The following is a 21586-nucleotide window of genomic DNA, read 5'->3' on the forward strand; positions in this document are numbered from 1 at the left end:
GGAGCACTGTGAGCCAATGCTTGATTGGCTCCCTCCTCTTACAGGGAGACATGTCCAGATGAATGAGCCCTGGGTATCTGTGTGAATTCTTCATCAGTGTGTACCATTCTTTTCAGCCCTGGAGACATTAGAGCATCCTGTTGCTGTGATAACACATCTGTTCTTACGGCCCAGCTCCATCTTCATCTGCCTTCTCCAGTTCCTTCATGGTGTTTATCTTGTCTATTGCTAGAAGCTTAAGCCCCAGATGTCTACAGTTAGCTTAGTTGTATTTCCTCCCTTGCCCTGAAATATAGTTCTGTTCCAGACATTCCTGCTTTTGTCAGTGACACCAACATCCTTGTAAAATCCTCTCCTCCTCTTTAAACTCCACATAGTTGGTGATGGTTTGCCTTTTCTTTATGACTGTGCTGTGGTTCCCCTGCCTGTCTTCCTGGTTCATCTTGGACCTTTGTACTTGGACCATTACCTTTGGAATAGTTTCCATATTATTTCCTCTGCCTTCCTGTAATAAAAGACTAATTCATGACTGTGGTAAGATAAGCACCAAGGTCACGTTCTTCCCGTACATAAAAAATAAAACTAACCTATAGACCATGGAGAAAGTTCTCGGGCCTTGACCTATCAAATCTGCCCTTTATAGTCCTCTTACCTCTCTTCTCTAACCCATCTTCCCTACTCTTCTGCATGGTTCTGACGTGAGAATTAATCCACTTACTTTATCAAATGATAGAACTTGGGACATTAATTTTGTCCATTTGGTACTCATTATATACTTCTGGGTGTGTTTGTGAGGATGTTTAAGGATGAGATTGTGGTTTAGCTTTGTGGACTACGTGGAGCAGATGGCCTTTTCCATGTGGGTGATCCTCATCCATCTTGTTGAAGGCTTGCATAAATCAACCTAGTGGGGAAGTCTGACTTCTTTGCATGAGTGAGTCTATGAACCTCCTGCTACCTTTGATTGGCTTATGTCATAGATTTCTCTGTGTCCCTAGAATTTACATCATTGACTTTCCTGGCCCTCCAGCCTGTAGCTTGAGTACAATGGACCATCACATGAGCCAGGTCTTCATAATAAATCTCACTCTCTGTATCTAGAATATGTGTGTTTACTGCCTAGCTTCAGCTAGTTCATGCCCGGAATACTCAGAATGAACCTTATAATGCATTTGCTCTCACATGTGTCTCTCAAAACCCAAATTCTCTTCCAAAAACCTGCCAATATATAAACAGAACCTTCTCTGACTAAAAGCAACCCCACTCTTGGGTTTCAAAGGCTCTTGTGTAGGGTTGTTCATTTTGTCACATCCCTGAATTCCTGCAGAAACATCTCCATTCAAGAGTATGCTTTTCTATGTGAAGTCACTGTATCCTGAACATCTTTGACTCCCCCCCCACCCCAGACCAAAGTGCAAACCTTTATTTTCCATAAACATTGGTTGAGTGTAGAAGCACAAAGATGTGGTCTTAATTCCCAGAGAGTTGTGACTAACTAAGCATAGGGAATTCATGTGAGAATTTCACATTCCGATGAAACGGGGTGTGTGTGTGTGGGGGGGGGTTATTTCAAGGCAGAGCAATAATGGGTGCTTCTCTTTTAGTTTTGCAACTAATAAAAAAAAACAGTCCACCCTTGGGTTATAAAATTTCATTTTATCTGAATTAGAGATTTATTGCGGGTGATAATGACCAACTCAATATTAGGAACATCTGTAGTTTGCTGTCATTAGCTTTCCTTGGTGTAGGTCACTAAAGAGATAATGCTAGACCCCAGTCACATGTGTATGGCTGTTTATTCACAGCAGTTAGGAATGGAAGCCCTCAAATCTCCCTGCTGCCATTCCTTCTGGAAGAATTCCCATCATCGTTAATGTAATGAGTCCTTTATGGCTTCCTTGCTCTTGGATAACAGCTTCCACCTAACCCTGGGAATATGGATGACAGAATTTCATGAAGTAATGAGTTATCTTGGCATTGATGACTCCCTGATGATAGCAGAATAATCACAGATGAAATTCACAGGCTTGCTTTGAAAACAATGGATCAGTGGATCTTAAAGCATCATCTACCTTCAACTTGAGCAGTGACTGCTTTGTCTCCATACTCATAGGAAATGAAAATCTTGGGTTCTTTTTCTGCCTATTGTGGCAGGAGTTTTGATAGTGATGGGACCTTTGTTGACTTACCTGGGATCAACCTGGAACAGTGACTTCATTGAAACACCAATGAATAATAATGATTCAGTCCTGTCTAAATGATGGAGGAGAAGGTAACATTTATTAAGAGATCTATAGAAGAGTAAGAATTAAAGCGGAGATTTTCAAATTATAAAGATTTGGTAAAGACAGAAAGTAAAACTTTGTGTTAGTGAGAGAGAGGCCCAGGGGATTTCTGGAGCAAACTCATGAATACATATTTTATGAAGCAATGGTTGAAGACCAAGATGATGTTCTGAGAGGACTCAACATTCATTGCATGCTCGCCATGCCCTGTCTCCATCTTGCTCACCTAGTCAAGTGTGGTTGGAAGTTATCTGTCTCTGTCTTTAGATTTGTTAGCTGTTGACACCAACTCTCTGCTAGCTGCTAGTCCTTGATTGGTCTAGCGACTTCCAGTCTTGCAGATATTCCAAGAGTGGTTAATTTTACTAAGTACTTTATTCCTCTCAACTACCAAGAAGTAACTGTGATGTACCTGTTTATCTCTTTGTCTATGAGACTGTCTGGGGTCTCTTTCCTGAGATGATATAAACTTATTGATATATAAGTTGATATAAGTTGTTGATATAAGCTTGTTGGAAATCATACTTACTTATAAGATAATCTGCTGTAATTAGTCATACTAGAATAGGTCAAAGCAACAGTTATCTAGTATATGTCTCTTGAGGAGTAAAGGTATCACAGAAGCTAGCCAACCAGTCTGCCATCCCTAGCCTTATTTCTTAGAGCCTTACAGCCAGCTGCAAGTATCTTTGTCTCTCATCCTGCTATTCCTGGGCTCCACTATCTTAGTCCATTTCCTCTGTAGCATATATGAACAACTTGCAGCTTTCACCAACATCTCCCTTTCCTTGGAGCTAGTTCCTGCCTCATCAAATCATATATTCTGGCAATGGAGTCAAGACACTTGTATTTAACAAGGCTTTGTGGGTGAATCAACATGTAAACATTAATGTTTGAGAATCACTGCTCTATAGAAACATGTTAAGATCCAAAGAAAACTAGAGTGAGGACTAGTGCCAGTTACATGCAGCCTCTTGAACATCTGTGTGGCCCCCAGCAGCTGCCCCTGTAAGACTCTGATGACCCTTAGCTTACCAGGGACCACTGAGTGAACAACATGGACTGTGAATTGATACAAAAGCAAGAAGAATTTATTGTTCCAGTGTACTGGGGTAGTCCCAGACCTGAAGGAGAGGTGGGGACCCACAGCAGCCCATTCAGCTAGTTTTTATACAGTTTCCAGGGGCTGAATAGAGCATCAGCACTAGGCACAATATGATTGGTGAACAGTGCACCCTTTAAACTGATTGGTCTTTAGAGAATGATGAGCCTTTCCTTTCTGGCCTATGTACTCTCTGACCTGTCTCTTCTAGGAGGGGAGGGATCTGGTGGAATCTTCCAATGGCTCTGCACTGACCTCCTCACCCTGACCAGGGACACCCCCATGTTCTATATAGTGGTAATATGAGCCACAGACATTGACATTGATCCTGCTGCTGTGTAGCCATGGAATCAGGCATGACCCTCAGTGGCAGCTCAGGTTCACTCTGGTAGGGCTGGCCACTCACAACAGGCTTCTCCTCTCTCCCTTCTAGTCTCCAGTTCCATGTCTCTTCATAATTCTCAAACTGCTCACTTCTCTTTCACTCCCATCTGACCATGAACATTGAGGTGGCTCCTGCCGCAGGTTAGTCACAAGGTGGGCTCCTGGGTGACATCTTCTGTCCATGCTGCTTCGTGTGATGGCAAGTGGGTATCTATGGCCTGTTTGTGCCATGCACCAGAGAGTAGGTCTGAGGGTGGCATGCCAGTCAGCAGGTTTCTGTCTGTCTTCCTACTCCCATGCTATGCTACCTGGATTTGATTTGATTTGATTTTTGTATGTCCTAGGCATAAAACAATTTTGACCACCATGCCAGGTATCAAGCTAGGATGAACAAAGGACTGCCTTCTGCTTGTCCCCTGACTGATGTAAGAACACCACCACTGACAAGGTGTCCCTTTGCCCATCACCAGGAGATTCTGCACAGATTTCTAAAATGTAAAAATTAAAATATCTTTTAAAATACACAAAAGAGTGCTATTGTTATGCCTCTGTTGGTAGTTAAAGCAGAAAATTAGGTAAATAACTGCTTTTCTGGCAGCCAATTTCTACTTCTGATGATAAAAGTTTTCAGCCAAAACATACAACCCACTATTGAAGGGTCCTTTTTATCTCATTTTGTCTCCACTTAGAAACTAGGCCATAAACCATTTGCTATCCATCCAAAGTGTAAGGTACTTTACCACTACATCTGATCTGACTGTCAGGGTTCCTCTGAGGGGAGAAGCTACAGTCTCTGGTTTAGCACCTCATAGTAAAACAGTGGGAGGCTAGGTAAAGTAATCTGTTCTATCTTAACAGGAATTGTGCAGCTCTAAGTTGAACTCTGGTCAGGGAGGGGACAGAGGCCTGTCTCTACTCTTTGTCTTCAATATTTGTCGGACTTTCAGAGTGTGTGATCATATGGTAAAAAATTCACTATGAATTTATCAGTAAATTAAGTCATAAATTAAATAAGAGGTTTATAACAGAGAATGTCTACATACATAACACCTAGGAATAATTATCTGACTAAATGCTCATCATTTGTTACTAGCTTACAGATTCATGGAGAGTTAAAAACCATAACTAATTTGTTCTTAACATTTTATATAGACAAACCAAATCAATAATTTATCTCCTGTCCTTGAACCTGTGGTATATATGACCTTCAGTTAATGGTTTTTATAGCACCTTAGAATGTGCTCTAGGTTTTAGAAGACTGTTGTTATCTCAGAAACAATTAAACAGCTCTGTTATAAAAGGTGCTTAAATGCCATTGTCTACATCACCATTCTGAAGCAGTGGTGATCCTAGCCTGCTAGTTGTTTCTGAAGAATAAACACTATTGTGTGAAGCAACTTTTTTGAATAAGGAATAACAGCACAGGACTGTAATCTTGAAATGGGGGAAACTCAGGAGGTGATATGGGCATATTTTTTTATCTGGACACTTTCATGGACACTTGGATAGCACAAGTACACTTGCATGGCACAGCTTAGGAAAGTATGGGCCAAGGACAACTATGGCCCCGAGGAACTAAGATGTTTTATGGAAAAGTAGTGGGCCATTGCTGCAGCTGAAATTTGTAAGCCCTTAGGACCGAAGAAGAGGGAGTTGTTCAGAGGTCAGGATGGTCACTCCCTTGAAAGATCTACCTTTCTAGAATCAACCATTTTGAGGTTATGATCTAGCAGATAATGTTGGGGTATATTAGAATTCAAAATGAACCAGAGTAGAGGCAGCTCAGTGAACACTACAGGCATCCATTTATGACTACAGTGAGGTTGTGCTATAAGAGAATTCTAATCTGAAATTGACCTGCCTCTGAGGATGAAATAAGCCTGACAGAACCAAAGAACACAGTCATGAATGAGAGTTAAAACAAAGAGGAGCACACCTAGATACAATGAAGTCAAACCACTGAAAGACAAAAGATGAAGAGGAAAATTCTAGAAGCATTAATATAGGTCTTTAGAGTTACAAAACAGGAAACAGAGATATAAATACCAAGTAACTTTTCATCAGAAACAATAGTTGGTGAAGACAATGGATTGACTCATGCCACAGTTAAACTTGTAAGATAAGGGAGGAACTCCAAATTTGTTGTCTATTGAAAATATAATTCAAAAATTTGAGGTGCAAGCAAAGGAAACAATTGAGTGGAGAGCAGCCATAGGAAGAGAAAAAAAATTACATCCACCTATAGAGCAACAAAGGATTAATATCTAAGACTTAAAAGAACACAAAATCCCAAATGACAATCAATCAATTCAATCTCCAATTAAGTGAACCAGTAAAATAAAAAAAATTATCAAAAGATGGAGTATAAATGGCCAGTAAACATGAAAAATAAGTCATTCTCATAATTTATCAAAGAAATACAAGTTAAAACCACACAGAGATTCCAGTCCCAGGCTGTGGATAGGAACATGAACTAGTTCAGTCACTGTGGAGATTAGTATCTTCCATACCCTGAGGATTCATGGGAAAGACTCAAAGTCAACACATCACATTGATATATTGCAGCATTATACACAATAGCCGCATTATGGAATCAACCTGGATATCAATCGAGAGAAGAACTGATTTTAAAAAATGGATACTTATACAAACTAGAATATTTTCAGTCAAAAAAATAAGAGTTATATCATTTGCATGAAAAATGGATGCAAATGGATATAATATTATCATTAGGTCTCAGACAAATAGCTCATTTTTTTTTCTGACTCATCTGTGGGTCCTAGATTTTTATGTAAATACATCAGATCAGGTATGTAAATGAGATTAAAAACAAGGGGTCAGCAAAGTAGCTCAGGATGCTTTCAGATGATTGGAGTTTAATTTGCAGAAACCACATGGTGAAAGGAGGGAACCAATTCTCACAAGTTGTTCTCTAATATTCACATACAAACCACAGTATGTGTGCATGTGCACACGCATGTGAATGCAACCCCACCCCCAAACACACACCATGGGATGAAAGTAGTAATTAATGAAATTTATAAAACAAAAATTGATACATTCATTATGGCATTTAATAACTTAGGTAGGCAACTAAATAACAAAAATAGACAAAAAGATTAGGTAGGATTAGTAAAATTCTCTGTTATAGTTTTACATTTCATATAAACTATTAGAATATTTAAGTTGCCAGTAATAAATTGAAGATGCATTTTATAATTTATATAAAAGTGATCATTGTTAAGCTTAATTTGTAAATGTTGCAGTCTTCTCTTAACCTGACTAGCTCCCAAATAATTGATAGGACTGTTTTATTTATTTAACAGCTTTAAGGTATAACAACTGAGTAGTATTAATCTATTTTAATTCTCTAAACTGATCTGGTAACCTCCAAGATAATAAGATATTTGCACTTTATGGCTTTCTCTATTCTAGCTGTTTTCTTAGGATGTCTCCTGGACCCTTTCCTCCTAGCTGAATTTGTACTTCCTCTCTCTTCCTCCCCCTCCCAGGGCTGGGAAGAAGACCAGCCCTATTCTTTCCCCTGGTCACTCATTTCCCCTCAGCTCTTTATTGATCAATCAGGATAATTGAGGAGCAATGTTTACACAACATTGAGACAGGAGATTCTCAGAATAAGGATTACAACCAGAAATGTAGGCACAGAAATCAGCATTTGAATAATACAAGATGGTCTTTACACATTGCACAATAGCATTATGCCTGCAGATAGTTAAAAATTAATGCAAAGAAAGTTGAAGAGTGAAATGGAATATGAAAAACAAACTAATACAAGAGATAAGAGAAAAGACATAAGCAGATAGTAAAACTAGAGACTGACTATCATCAATACGGTGTCTGATACAATATTTAATCACATCAGTAATTATATTAAGGGTAAATGAATTTATTCCATCTAAAAAGCAGAAAGTAGAATGGAGAGATGCCTCATTGGTTAAGAGGGCAAACTGGGTCCCTTCCAGTCGGTGCCAGCACCAGGTCACCTTGGGCGCAGAGTCGGTGGACACCCTAAGGTCCCCTAGAGGACTCTCCATGCAATCTTAGGACCTCTGATGAGTGGATCACAACTTCTGTTCCAATCCAATCGCGCGGGACCTGAGACAGCATTAGGGAAGCAGAAAACCCAGCCTGACCAAGGTCACAACTCCCTTCCGGTCAGCGCCAGCACCCGGTCACGTTGGGCGCAGAGTTGGCAGACACCCCCAAGGTCCCCTAGAGGACTCTCCACTCGATCTTTGGACCACCAAGATTACCAAATTCGAAAGGCAAATGTAAGAATCTTGCTAACAGAAACCAAGACCATTCACCATCATCAGAACCCAGCACTCCCACCTCACCCAGTCCTGGGCATCCCAACACACTCAAACAGCTAGACCCGGATTTAAAAGCATATCTCATGAGGATGGTAGAGGACATCAAGAAGGACTTTAATAACTCTCTTAAAGAAATACAGGAGAACACTGCTAAAGAGTTACAAGTCCTTAAAGAAAAACTGGAAAACACAACCAAACAGGTGATGGAATTGAATAAAACAATACTAGACCTAAAAAGGGAAGTAGACACAATAAAGAAAACCCAAAGTGAGGCAACGCTAGAGATAGAAACCCTAGGAAAGAAATCTGGAAACATAGATTCGAGCATCAGCAACAGAATACATGAAATGGAAGAGAGAATCTCAGGTGCAGAAGACTCCATAGAGAACATCGCCACAACAATCAAAGAAAATACAAAATCCAAAAAGATCCTAACTCAAAACATCCAGGAAATCCAGGACACAATGAGAAGACCAAACCTACGGATAATAGGAGTAGATGAGAATGAAGATTTTCAAATTAAAGGGCCAGCAAATATCTTCAACAAAATTATAGAAGAAAACTTCCCAAACCTAAAGAAAGAGATGCCCATAAACATACAAGAAGCCTACAGAACTCCAAATAGACTGGACCAGAAAAGAAATTCCTCCTGACACATAATAATCAAAACAACAAATGCACTAAATAAAGATAGAATATTAAAAGCAGTAAGGGAAAAGAGTCAAGTAACATATAAAGGCAGGCCTATCAGAATTATACCAGACTTTTCACCAGAGACTATGAAAGCCAGAAGAGCCTGGACAGATGTTATACAGACACTAAGAGAACACAAATGCCAGCCCAGGCTACTATACCCAGCCAAACTTCAATTACCATAGATGGAAAAACCAAAGTATTCCACGACAAAACCAAATTCACACATTATCTTTTCATAAATCCAGCCCTTCAAAGGATAATAACAGAAAACAAAAATACAAGGACAGAAACCACGCCCTAGAAAAAGGAAGAAAGCAATCCTTCAACAAACCTAAAAAAGGACAGCCACAAGAACAGAATGCGAATTTTAACAACAAATATAATAGGAAGCAACAATTACTTTTCCTTAATATCTCTTAATATCAATGGACTCAACTCCCCAATAAAAAGACATAGACTAACAGACTGGCTACACAAAGAGGACCCAACATTCTGCTGCTTACAGGAAACCCATCTCAGGGAAAAAGACAGACACTACCTCAGAATGAAAGGCTGGAAAACAAATTTCCAAGCGAATGGTCTGAAGAAACAAGATTGAGTAGCCATTCTAATATCTAATAAAATCGACTTCCAACCCAAAGTTATCAATAAAGACAAGGAGGGACACTTCATACTCATCAAAGGTAAAATCTTCCAAGAGGAACTCTCAATTCTAAATATCTATGCTCCAAATGCAAAGGCAGCCACATTCATTAAAGAAACTTTAGTAAAGTTCAAGGCACACGTTGCACCTCATACAATAATAGTGGGAGACTTCAACACACCACTTTCATCAAGGAACAAATCGTGGAAACAGAAAATAAACAGGGACACAGTGAAACTAACAGAAGTTATGAAACAAATGGATCTAACAGATATCTACAGAACATTTTATCCTAAAACAAAAGGATATATCTTCTCAGCACCTCACAGTACTTTCTCCAAAATTGACCATATAATTGGTCACAAAATAGGCTTCAACAGATACAAAAATATTGAAATTGTCCCATGCATCCTATCAGATCACCATGGACTAAGGCTGATCTTCAAAAACAACATAAATTATAGAAAGCCAACATTCATGTGGAAACTGAACAAAACTCTTCTCAATGATACCTTGGTCAAGGAAGGAATAAAGAAAGAAATTAAAGACTTTTTAGAGTTTAATGAAAATGAAGCCACAACAAACTCAAACTTATGGGACAAAATGAAAGCATTTGTAAGAGGAAAACTCATAGCTCTGAGTGCCTCCAAAAAGAAACTAGAGAGACCACACACTAGCAGCTTGACAACACACCTAAAAAAGCTCTAGAACAAAAGGAAGCAAATTCACCCAAGAGGAGTAGATGGCAGGAAATAATCAAACTCAGGGACGAAATCAACCAAGTGGAACAAGAAGAACTATTCAGAGTCAACCAAACTAGGAGCTGATTCTTTGAGAAAATCAACAAGATAGATAAACCCTTGGCCAGACTCACTAGGGGGCACAAGGAAAGCATCCTAATTAACAAAATCAGAAATGAAAAGGGAGACATAACAACAGATCCTGAAGAAATCCAAAACACCATCAGATCCTTCTACAAAAGGCTATACTCAACAAAACTGGAAAACCTGGATGAAATGGACAGATTTCTAGACAGATATGAGGTACCAAAGTTAAACCAGGATCAGGTTAATGATCTAAACAGTCTTATATCCCCTAAAGAAATAGAAGCAGTAATTAATTGTAGTCTCCCCTCCCCCAGCTTGAAACCTGCATGCTCAGGGGTGGAGCTTCCTGCTCAATTGTTCTGCCACGGCCCCTGCTGGAACCTGCAGCTTTGATGTTTGAAGCCATCACATGGTCACCCTGCTACTGGACTCTGGATTATTTGGCGGGAATTGGGGCCCTCCCCCTTCCTTCATAACGGAGTGCCGGAATAGTAAAAATTGAACCTTGAGCAGAGACCTTTGTCTTGGTTCCTTCCTTATCTCACGCAGCCCAGCCCCTCTTCTCTTCCAGGTTTCCAAAATGCCTTTCCAGGCTAGAACCCAAACCTGTAATCTGCTGACCAGACACAACAATTAATAGTCTCCCAACCAAAAAAAGCCCAGGACCAGATGGGTTTAGTGCAGAGTTCTATCAGACCTTCAAAGAAGATCTAATTTCAGTTCTTCACAAATTGTTCCACAAAATAGAAGCAGAAGGTACTCTACCTAATTCATTCTATGAGGCCACAATTACTTTGATACCTAAACCACAGAAAGACCCAACAATCATAGAAAACTTCAGACCAATTTCCCTTATGAATATCAATGCAAAAATCCTCAATAAAATTTTTGCTATCCGAATCCAAGAACACATCAAAACAATCATCCATCCTGACTAAGTAGGTTTCATCCCAGGGATGCAGGGATGGTTTAATATATGGAAATCTATCAACGTAATCCATTATATAAACAAACTCAAAGACCAAAACCACATGATCATCTCATTAGATGCGAAGAAAGCCATCACTGATTCATGATAAAAGTTTTGGAAAGATCAGGAATTCAAGGCCCATATCTAAACATGATAAAAGCAATCTACAGCAAACCAGTAGCCAACATCAAAGTAAATGGTGAGAAGCTGGAAGCAATCCCACTAAAATCAGGGACTAGACAAGGCTGTCCACTTTCTCCATACCTATTCAACATTGTACTTGAAGTCCTAGCCAGAGCAATTCGACAACAAAAGGTCAAAGGGATACAAATTGGAAAAGATGAAGTCAAAATATCACTTTTTGCAGATGATATGATAGTATATATAAGTGACCCTAAATATTCCACCAGAGAACTGCTAAACCTGATAAACAGTTTCAGTGAAGTAGCTGGATATAAAATTAACTCAAACAAGTCAATGGCCTTTCTATACACAAACAATAAACAGGCTGAGAGAGAAATTAGGGAAACAACACCCTTCTCAATAGTCACAAATAATATAAAATACCTTGGCGTGACTCTTAACTAAGGAAATGAAAGATCTGCATGATAAGAACTTCAAGTCTCTGAAGAAAGAAATTAAAGAAGATCTCAGAAGATGGAAAGATCTCTCATGGTCATGGATTGGCAGGATCAATTTGTAAAAATGAATATCTTGCCAAAAGCAATCTACAGATTCAATGCAATCCCCATCAAAATTCCAACTCAATTCTTCAACGAATTAGAAAGTGCAATCTGCAAATTCATCTGGAATAACAAAAAACCTAGGATAGCAAAAACTCTTCTCAAGGATAAAAGAACCTCTGGTGGAATCACCATGCCTGACCTAAAGCTGTACTTCAGAGCAATTGTGATAAAAAACTGCATGGTATTGGTATAGGGACAGACAAGTAGACCAATGGAATAGATTTGAAGACCCAGAAATGAACCCACACACCTATGGTCACTTGATCTTTGACAAGGGAGCTAAAACCATCCAGTGGAAAAAAGACAGCATTTTCAACAAATGGTGCTGGCACAACGGGCAGTTATCATGTAGAAGAATGTGAATTAATCCATTCCTATCTCCTTGTACTAAGCTCAAATCTAAGAGGATGAAGGAACTCCACATAAAACCAGAGACAGTGTAACTTATAGAGGAGAAAGTGGGGAAAAGCCTCAAAGATATGGGCACAGGGGAAAAATTCCTAAGTTGAACAGCAATGGCTTGTGCTGTAAGATCGAGAATCGACAAATGGGACCTCATAAAATTGCAAAGCTTCTGTAAGGCAAAAGACACCGTAAATAAGATAAAAAGACCACCAACAGATTGGGAAAGGATCTTTACCTATCCTAAATCAGATAGGGGACTAATATCCAATATATAAAAATAACTCAAGAAGGTGGACTCCAGAAAATCAAATAACCCCATTAAAAAATGGGGCTCAGAGCTAAGCAAAGAATTCTCACCTGAGGAATACCGAATGGCTGAGAAGCACCTGAAAAAATGTTCAGCATCCTTAATCATCAGGGAAATGCAAATCAAAACAACCCCGAGATTCCACCTCACACCAGTCAGAATGGCTAAGATCAAAAACCCAGGTGACAGCAGATGCTGGCGAGAATGTGGAGAAAGAGGAACACTCCTCCATTGTTGGTGGGATTACAAGCTTGTACAACCACTCTGGAAATCATTCTGGCGGTTCCTCAGAAAATTGGACATAGTACTACCGGAGGATCCAGCAATACCTCTCCTGGGCATATATCCAGAAGATGTTCCAACTTGTAAGAAGGACACTCCACTATGTTCATAGCAGCCTTATTTATAATAGCCAGAAGCTGGGAAGAACCGAGATGTCCCTCAACAGAGGAATGGATACAGAAAATGTGGTACATTTACACAATGGAGTACTACTCAGCTATTAAAAAGAATGAATTTATGAAATTCCTAGGCAAATGGATGGACCTGGAGGGCATCATCCTGAGTGAGGTAACCCAATCACAAAAGAACTCACATGATATGTACTCACTGATAAGTGGATATTAGCCCAGAAACTTCCAATACCCAAGATACAATCTGCAAAACACATGAAACTGAAGAAGAAGGAAAACCAAAATGTGGACACTTTGCCCCTTCTTAGAATTGGGAACAAAATACCCATGGAAGGAGTTACAGAGACAAAGTTTAGAGCTGAGATGAAAGGATGGACCACTAGAGACTGCCATATCCAGGGATTCATCCCAAAATCAGCCTCCAAACGCTGACACCATTGCATATACTAGCAAGATTTTGCTGAAAGGACTCTGATATAGCTGTCTCTTGTGAGGCTATGCAGGGGCCTAGCAAACACAGAAGTGGATGCTCACAGTCAGCTATTGGATGGATCACAGGGCCCCCAATGGAGGAGTTAGAGAAAGTACCCAAGGAGCTAAAGGGGTCTGCAACCCTATAGGTGGAACAACAATATGAACTAACCAGTACCCCCAAGAGCTCATGTCTCTAGCTGCATATGTATCAGAAGATGGCCTATTCAGCCTACATTGGAAAGAGAGGCCCGTTGATCTTGCAAACTCTTTAAGCCTCAGTACAGGGGAAAGCCAGGGTCAAGAAGTGGGAGTGGGTGGGTAGGGGAGTTGGGGGGAGTGTATGGGGGACTTTTCAGATAGCATTGGAAATGTAAATGAAATAAATACCTAATTAAAAAAAAAGAGAGCAAACTGCTCTTGCAGAGGACTAGTGTTTGGTTTCCTTGGTTTCCAACACCCACAGTTGGTGGAATACAACCACCTGTAATTTAAGTTCAGGAGATCCAATATTCTCTCTGGCCTCCTCAGACACCTGATGCCACATGCACGTTCACCTTCACAGCACACAAATGTACATATAATTAAAAATAAATTTTACATAAAGCAGAAACTAAAAGAACAAATTAAAGGCCAAAGTTAATCACTTATTGCCTGTAAAAAGACACAGTTACAGTAAAGTGACCCAGGCACGTTCTAAGTAGCAGGATGAGAGCACTGAGCCAGAAAGAGGATGTAAATACAACACTGAACAGACTTCCAGGCTAGGAACACATTGATAAATGGGTGCTTCAAATGACAGTTTAATTATCAGGAAGACATATATATCTATATATGTATGTATATGTATATATGGATATAACAATAATATATTTTACATAACAAATTCAGAGTGCATGTAAAAATGTATAGAGCTAAAGAAAGAAATGTTCACCTACAAACAATAGCTATAGACTTTATTTAACACCTTCCTTTTAATAACTGATGGGATTATATAATCAATAAACACATACAGTTTTAACTAATGTGAATCAACTTGTCCTAACATCAATAGTCAATAAAGAAGTGATGGGTTTGGCACTAATATAAATGAATAGGATGAAGCTGGTATTTACACACTAACCACATAACTGACATATGGGTTAGCCAGACAGCTGGTCCCTAAGCATAAAGACAGCCTTGGCAGACACTGAAAGAACAAACTCTTAAAGTGTTCTTTCTGGACAAAATGGGATGAGCTAAAAACAAATGGCAGTATAATAAAATGGCCAAATATTTAAAGTTAATGTTCTTCTGCATGGCTTGTAGTCACACAGCAAACAGAGTGGGACCCTGGGGCTGAGGGATCTGAAGAGGGAAGATCTAATGTTTGGAGGGGGGTGGATTGCCTCGTGGTTTATATTAGACAAGAAAATATAAAATTTATGATTTAAGTTCTCACATTAAGAAACCAGACAAAGAACCAATCAATTTCAAGGTAATTAAAAAGCAAAAAATCAGCAAGGGCAGAATCAATGTGCATAAAGCAACAGAGAAATAGAATGCATGTTGAAAAGATTAGCAAAATTGACAGATATCTAATAAGATGAATTAAGAAGGAAAAATCACCATTATTGGGACTGAAAGAAAGATAACTTCAGATATCAAAGGAATGAGAAAAATATTACAAATACTTTCATGAAGATAAATTTGGAAACTTACATAAAATGACAAATTCCTTAAGAAATATAACCCAGGCAGACAGATTCAATAGTAGTTTTGTGTTTAAGCAATTTTATTTTCCAGACAAAATATTTCCATAAAGAAAACCTAAGTTGCAAGTGGATTTAGTGCAGGATCTTAGCAGACATTTAAGAAAGATATAATAATAGATGTAACCTGAGGCAGTAGCAGTCTGCTCCATCTTGAGCAGTTTGTCCAGCACATGGACATCAGCCCAACAAACACATTACTGAAGAAAGATTGAAGACCAGTCTCAATCATGACTCCAACGCAGGAGTCTAACAGTGCAGTACCAAACCGAATCCAGCCTTAGAGAAAGACGTTACTACCACAATCAAACCATTTCCCTGGAGTATTCAAATGGATGAACACCATTTGAATCAATCTACATTGTTTCCTATATTAACAGAGCATCGTAGAAAACCCATAATCACTTCAATAGAAGTAGAGAAGGCATTTGGCAAAATTTAGCACCTATCTATTTTTTTTATCTTTTTTTAAAATTTTTAATATTTTTATTACATATTTTCCTCAGTTACATTTCCAATGCTATCCCAAAAGTCCCCCATAGCGCCCCCCCTTCCCTACCCACCCATTCCCATTCTTTTGGCCCTGGCATTCCCCTATATTGGGGCATATAAAGTTTGCAAGTCCAATGGGCCTCTCTTTCCAGTGATGGCCGACTAGGCCATCTTTCGATACATATGCAGCTAGAGACAAGAGCTCCGGGGTTCTGGTTAGTACATCATGTTGTTCCAACAATAGGGTTGCAGATCCCTTTAGCTCCTTGGGTACTTTCTCTAGCTTCTCCATTGGGAGCCCTGTGATACATCCAATAGCTGACTGTGAACATCCACTCCTGTGTTTGCTAGGCCCCGGCATAGTCTCACAATAGACAGCTATATTTGGGTCCTTTCAGCAAAATCTTGCTAGTGTATGCAATGGTGTCAGCGTTTAGAAGCTGCTTATGGGATGGATCCCTGGATACGGCAGTCTCTAAATGGTCCATCCTTTCATCACAGCTACGAACTTTGTCTCTGTAACTCCTTCCCTGGGTGTTTTGTTCCCAATTCTAAGAAGGGGCACAGTGTCCACACTTTGGTCTTCATTCTTCTTGAGTTTCATGCATTTAGTAAATTGTATCTTATATCTTGGGTATCCTAAGTTTTGGGTTAATATCCACTTATCAGTGAATACATATTGTGTGAGTTCTTTTGTGATTGTGTTACTTCACTCAAGATGATGCCCTCCAGGTCCATCCATTTGGCTAGGAATTTCATAAATTCATTCTTTTTAATAGCTGAGTAGTACTCTAGCACCCATCTATTATTTTCTAAAAAGTCTCTTAGTAAGTAGAGGCTGGAGATAATGGCTCAGTAGTTAAGAGCATTGACTCTTCTTCCAGAGGTTGCAAGTTCAGTTCCCACCAACCATATGGTGGCTCACAATCCATGTCTAATGGCATCTGATTCCCTCTTCTGAGGTGCATGAAGACAGAATACAAACACATACAAACACACATACACACATGCACATGGATAAATATTCTCTTAAAAAAGAGATCTTTAAGATGAAAAATACCATGTATAAATAAATATCCTGCAACTACTTTAAAACGTAGAGGTTAAATATCAAACCTCTAATAATAATAATGAATATAATACTGATATTTGAATAATTAATATTCAAGAAGTCTTGAGCAGCATAGTCAGGAAAGCTTCAAAAGCAGCTGCCCAGTGACTGTTACACTACGATTTCTCCTTTCCCTTTCCCTAGGATCTAAATATTAGAGCAAGGTCTACAGCTTCCATCTTATACTCAAGTTATCCATGAAGAAGAAACAAGTCATTTAATATTAAGCCATTTTCCTAGGATCTCTGCTACCCATGGTTTCATACAAATCACTCCTAACTGATGTAAGACAAAATTGAGTCTCATGATTGAGTGCTTCTCAGGAGGTGCCTCTCTTGCAGAGGGTGTTCTGTGTATCCCTATAGACCAGTCAGTCCAACCAGATATGCACAAACAGTGAATGGAAGAAAGTCAACACTTTTTTGCCACCTTCCTAAAGAAAACTAACCAGTTCTTCCATGCCCTGTCTACTTGGTAGCTTACAGAGAGAACGCTGCATTGCTGGTATGGAAAAATAGAGTGGTGTCTTCTTCACAGAGGCCCTCCTCAGTCTAGAATGGAGTCTTCAACACAATTACATTGTTAGGTCATGGTCATTAGCAGTATATTTTTTTTGAAAAATATAATACAGAAACATGTTTCCTTATAGTATATTACCCAGAATGGCCATTATGAAGACTAGTAACATGGTGGAGGTAGGAAATGTCACATGCTCAGGTCTTTATCACATAGCTTCAAACAGTGGGCTCAAGATCTATTTGATGTGTTACCCACTCAACAGATAAAAGCACTGTGTCACCTGGCTGAGCAGCCTGTTGATGCTTTGGTGTTTTTTGAATACAAGAGGATTAAGGAAAGATTCAGTGATACGATTTAGTTAGACATTGTAGCTGTGATAGTGTTCCTGATGCTGCTTGACTGTCCTCCAACCTTCCCCACAGAGCGCCTGTGGCCCCGCTTTCTCTTGTGTCAGGTCATCTATGCCTGGGGTGATGCTGCTCTGGGCTCACAGAATCTGTTATCTTATAAGCCAGGATACTTCATTCAAGATTCACACAGTTCTTCAGGGATACTTTATAATGAATGGAAGCCTCCAGTGTTGCTTCTGTTTTCATTTTATCTCTGGTTCTCCCACGTTCACATGCTCACTTGCCTCTGAGACACATGGACCAAATTCTACACAGAAACCAGGTCAAGTTCTAGCTAAGGAGTGGGTTGCGCTATTTTCTCTTCTGATTCACTCTTTTCCAACTCTTTCTCTATTCCCATCTCCTCCTCATTGGTATCTTAAACACAGAAAGGACAGGATACAAAGCACAGAAACCATATAAAATTTTGGATTTCTGGCTTGAAGCATTTGGGATTGTTTTCCTAACAGTCTTTCGGTAGTGAGTTTGTATTAAAAGTTTGACAGAATCATCAGTATTTTAAGCAGTCAGCACTTACCAACTTAGAATGTTCAGGATGAGTCAACCTCTTGTCTCTTCCTTCAACCATCAAGAGATGATTTTTTAGAACCATGTCACAAACAATATCTACCTAAGTTTTGCATGCTGAGCTGACCTGCCGCGTTGTATAAGAAATCAAGAATAAGCGAGGCCACATGTCCTTTTGCATTTAATTTCTGCTGTTGTCTAATCAAAGTTGAGGATTCTGAGGAAGTGCCTTTAGTTTGTCAGGCAGGTTTCCTGCTGCCCTTCCATTCTTCACTACCCATCAAGGATCAAGTGGTACCTGGGTCAGGGTACCATGGTCTTCAGTGGGGCTGAAGACCTCAGGTGACAATGAGCTCACCTGTCTTAGTCACTGTTCTATTGTTGGGGAGAGACATCATGACCACAGCAACTCTTATTTGGGGGGCTTACAGTTTCAGAGGTTTAATCCATTGCCATCATGGGGGGGGGTGGGTGGGACATGGCAGAAGGCAGGCAGACATGGTACTGGAGTAGTAGCTGGAAACTATATCCTGTTCTGGAGATGGAGATGATGGAGAGGGAGAGGGAGAGGGAGAGGGAGAGGGAGAGGGAGAGGGAGAGGGAGAGGGAGAGGGAGAGGGAGAGGGAGAGGGAGAGGGAGAGGGAGAGGGAGAGGGAGAGGGAGAGGGAGAGGGAGAAAGGGAGAGGGAGAAAGGGAGAGGGAGAGGGAAGAAAGGGAGAGGGAGGAAAGGGAGGGGGAGGGGGAAGGGAAAGGGAGAGGAAGAGAGGGAGAAACTGGGCTTGGTGTGGCCTCAAAGGCCATCATCCCCAGTGACACACTTCCTTCAATAGGGCCTTGCCTGTCAATCCTTTGTATCTTTTCAAATAGTGCCACTTCTTGGTGATTAAGCATTCAATAAATGAGCCCATGGCGACAATGCTTATTGAGACCACCACATTGCCCCAAAAGTCTTGTCCACAGAAGCCAAGTGGTATAAGAGCCCTGGTTTTGTAGGTAAGAGTGGAGTAGAATCATATCTATCTCTTACCTGGGAAATAACTAAGTTCGGTGAGGAGGAATGAGTAGACCTCACAACGATTCTGAGATGGAGGTATCTCCCAGGACCTTTTCCTCCAATCTCGGATCCTCCACATTGCACGGGGTGAAACTTTCTGAGGACATTTTCGAAGCCTTGTTTAAATAGCTGTCAGCTTTCATTTGTGGGCTGTTTTTTAGGGAGGCCCCTGAGCTGTTCTAAGGCCTGGGATTCTTTACTGAGATGTTCCTTAAAGTTGACCCTGGGCAGTGGGCTGCAGAGCCCACTGAGGGATACCTTTCTCTTCAGGAATGATCTCTGTAAGCTGATCCAGCAGAACCATTATCACACCTAGTAGGAGACACATAGCTGGGGCATTTAGTATTTAGAATACTTCCAAAGGACGACTTGTGCCTTAGATGGCCAGAACAGCAAAGAACTTTATTATAGTCTAGTGATCATAGTTGTCCTATGTGGCTCATATTTGGTGTGACTCATTTCTGCCCATTCTTAATATACAATCTCATCTCTTTTCTGAGAGAGGGGCATGTCTCAGAGAATTATAGCATTGCTAAGCCTGAAATATACATACATACATACATACATACATACATACATACATACATACATACATATGGGCCATTTGAGTAGAATTTTTTACCACAGGACAAAAGAAAAGTCCACTTTGTGATACAGAAATCAGCCATGTCAGCACTTAAGAGTGTCTCTTTATTTTGTTTCTGGTCAAGACATGAGGAATATGGTTGCTGTTGATTGTGAGGCAGGTGCCCCAGAGCTCCCACTGATACCTGGGAACATCCCTGGCAGGATGGTAAAAACAGACAGCATGGAAGAATCAAGGAAAAAATGAAATTATCATTCAACTCCAGTGAAAATAATAAGGAAAATCAGACAAATAAATCAGAATATAAAACTAATTTATATACAAAACCAAAGTAGTTTCATATTAGAGGTGCCACCAATGAAGTCGTATTTTAACAAATAAATGTAGCAGGAGGAGGTTGGGCTGCTAGGTGCGGACAGACAGAAGCAGGGATGTACTCACTGGCAGAGTGGCAGAAGTTGGGAGTTCACAGCCCAGAAACACAAAAGCTGCTGCAAGTAATGAGACTGAGCCTTGTAGTAGATCAGAACTGTCATGGAAGGGGGCACAGCTTTTCTGCTATTCAGTGACAGGTTTGAAAAGACACTAATATGTTTTCCAATTCTCCCTTGCCTCTTGTTTACAAAAACAATGCAGGAAGTCTTCAACCAGAAATGGTAAAGTGAAAGGACAAAAGAATGCTCCCAATAATGAGCTGTCAGTGCAGGTCCATCTCATGCTAACCCCACTTATGTATTCTAATGGTATATCAATAAAAACTCAGGGAGGTGCTATGATAATAAACAGCCATCACACAGAAGCACTCCCTGTAATGTGAGAACCATTTAAAGGGAACTGTCCTATTCATAGTATATCTCAAACAAATCATTTCAGAATGGTCTTAATGAACTCTCTGTGGACAAAGTAGGACAGGCCTAGCAGATTGTGATCAAGTGAAGTATCCTTACTGTGAAGGGAGTAAACCAACTTGTTGTCCAGAGACCTGGCTTTGGATCCTTCCAACTTATCTTCTCAGATAGGTGACGTTGGTCATAGGATTTAATCTATCTGAACTATAGTTTTCATACTTGCAAAATATTTAAAATATCTTAGAAGGCAGTCTTAAGAATTAACTTAGGTCATATGTAATAATTAAAAGTTTTGGGTAATTTATGGGTTATATGACAGTAGGTATTGATATCAATTAAAATTGTTACCAGGCTTTGATCTTGGCTCATTTTAGTCAACATTTCATCAAAGACATTAACAAAACCAGAGGATGCCCTTAACAGATTGCAGGAGACACAAAGCTGGCAGTGTAGGCTGATGGCCTTGATGAGTCCTCAGACCTCACATAATTCAGAGTGCGTACCAGTCTTAGAATAGTCATAATGATTTTAGCAGCTTGAAATACTGGATAAAATCCATAAGGAAAAAATAACCAAGAATAAACTTTCATAATTGCCCCTGGCTAAAAATGAAATTCCACAAAGACAGAATAAAGAAACAATTCTCTTGGAGGGAACCCAGTATCCAAGAAGCTGGGGTTAACCCGAGGTTCACTCTGAAAATGGGGTGGGAGCTAGCTGCATA

At 39.9% G+C, this 21586-nt stretch overlaps 1 non-coding gene across 1 annotated transcript; it reads right to left on the minus strand.

Annotated features, from left to right (window-relative positions):
- Positions 1-4102: 4102 nt before the first annotated feature.
- Positions 4103-4246, minus strand: LOC115029459 (small nucleolar RNA SNORA48). The gene has a single exon (XR_003835035.1). It is a non-coding gene; the product is annotated as a small nucleolar RNA SNORA48 (small nucleolar RNA).
- Positions 4247-21586: the final 17340 nt, after the last annotated feature.

The sequence above is a fragment of the Mus caroli genome, unplaced genomic scaffold (assembly GCF_978045245.1).
Source record: "Mus caroli unplaced genomic scaffold, Mus_caroli_1 scaffold_16, whole genome shotgun sequence".
Taxonomy (NCBI): domain Eukaryota; kingdom Metazoa; phylum Chordata; class Mammalia; order Rodentia; family Muridae; genus Mus; species Mus caroli.